Genomic DNA, 2,249 nt, shown 5'->3' with positions numbered 1-2,249 from the left:
TTGATTTGCCTCTTTACAAATTTAGATACTTTTGAGTGAATTTTAACACCATTTTGTGTATTAATTTTTCCGAAAATGTCTTTTTAAAATACTTTACTTTTATGAACTACTCTCCCATGGTGTATTTTATTATTTATTCTTTAAAAAGGACACAAACTAAATATTCAAGGATAAAAGTGTTGTACCATTACTATAAGGCAGTACGCTAAACCAACCGTACCCACACTTCATTAGTAAAGTCATAACCTTTTTTTTCTTGATAAAAGGTACTCCAATAGTCCACACCATTTTGTGTATTAATTTTTTTTGGAATCCAAACTAATTGTAACTTATCCAAAATTTTAAATGATCTAGGTATTGCTTTTAGAATACAGTAGTAATAGTTTGCTAATTCTAGGTCTATTTTTTAAATAAATTATTAATAAACAAAGCCTGAAAATACACTTAAATAGATATACACTTATTTTAGCCGTCGAATTTTCAAGACGTAAGTTGTATGATTTGATAGTTTTGAAATTCATTTTTTTATAAATTAAAATTAGATTAAAAAATGGTTAATTAAATATATATCTTTTTTATTTTCAACTGTTCAAACACAAGCCATATTGCCTGTTTGTTCAAACGTTTGTTTTTCTTTCAAAAAGTTTAATCAATAATTTGATCGTTTTAAGATCAACATCTTATCAAAATAAAAAGGATTAATAGTATGTATATTCTTTTGATCTCCAAGTGTTCGGACACAAGTCGTATAACTTGCTTGTTCTAACACTTGTCTTTCTTTAAGAAATTATGCTTCGATTCGTCTTAAATATTTTTCCTTATAAAAAATTTAATTAGAAAAGATTAATGTGATGTATATGCCTTTTATTCCTGAGTGTTCGTACACATGTCGTTGTTAGTTGGTAAATTCGACATCACGTTGTTATTAATGAAAAGAGTTTGAGAAGGTTGTAAGCCTTCGACACAATTTGGCATGATTAATGGTATTTGTCGAAGTCGCCTTTGTAAGAGAAGATGTTAGACATGGACTTAGAAATATTTTCTAAGTTAACCATTTAGTTCGACGAAGGGGATTACTTCGACAGAGAAGTTAAGTTAGAGTGAATACATAACTGCTATTTGTCTTAATCCGTTGTACTTAGAGACACGTGGAGCTTCAGGGCAAGAGAGAAGCGTAACGTGACGTGCTCTGGTCGAAAGACCGTTAGAAACGGTTAAATCGAATTAGTATATATAGGAATTTTAATGTATAGATTCGGGGTGTTCATTTTGTACAAAATCTCAATAATCTACTCAAAGTATTTGTGTGTGAGAAACGAATCAACCTGAGAATGTACGTATAAAAACACCATATTTAAATTCCCTTTTTATAGTTTTATATAATTTTACATTTCCAGAAAGTTACATTCTCGTCATTTATATTCTTGTCATTTATCCTTCAACTGCCTTTACATTGTCTATTTTTCAAGTTTCAATTGCTACTTTAAACAAGATTTGTATAGATTAAACAAATTTCAAAACAAGAACTTAAATTCATGTCGAATTGTTCTTTACCTTTTGTGGAATTATTTTGAACATAAAGCACATGTCCTATGATCAATCTAGTCGATCATATGCGTAACCAAAAAGTTTGTTTTACTTTTAGAAGACTAGCGCTTGTTTACTGATTTTTACGGTAAACAGTTGTATAACTTGCTTGTTCTAACACTTGTCTTCCTCCTAAAAACAACTACAATCAATCAACAACTTTCTTTTCACCTTAGCGTAATCAAGCATTTATTCTTTAAAATCAACCAACACCTAAGATTTTTCTACCTAAGAACTACTAGCTTTGAATTCTCTATCGCTTTGAGAGATATGAAGGAGTAAGAGTCAAATCTTGTCAACCACCCCAAAAAAAACATTTTTCTCTTTCTTGTAAATATGTCATACGTTGTATTTAATAATTAGGAGAAATTAATATAATAAAATTAACAAAATCTTTTACAAAATTGATTAAAGATAACCATTTTTCTCTTTCCCTGCACATAATCAACTTCTGAATTTAAATTTGTTTGTGATGGCCTTCTTTTTAATATTTAAGGGTTTTACAAAAATAAATTTTGATGGAGACTTATTATTTTTTTGAGAGTTTTTTCGTTGAGTATTTTCGCGACACGACAAAAGAACTACTTAAAAATTAGGGTTAATACTACTTTACCCCCCTGCAATATAAGCGAGATTCGGTTTACCCCCCTCTAAAAAAAAAC

The sequence above is a fragment of the Vicia villosa genome, linkage group LG2, assembly GCF_029867415.1.
Source record: "Vicia villosa cultivar HV-30 ecotype Madison, WI linkage group LG2, Vvil1.0, whole genome shotgun sequence".
Classification (NCBI taxonomy): Eukaryota; Viridiplantae; Streptophyta; class Magnoliopsida; order Fabales; family Fabaceae; genus Vicia; species Vicia villosa.
The sequence above is the reverse complement of the archived record's forward strand: the minus strand, read 5'-3'. Positions refer to the sequence as shown.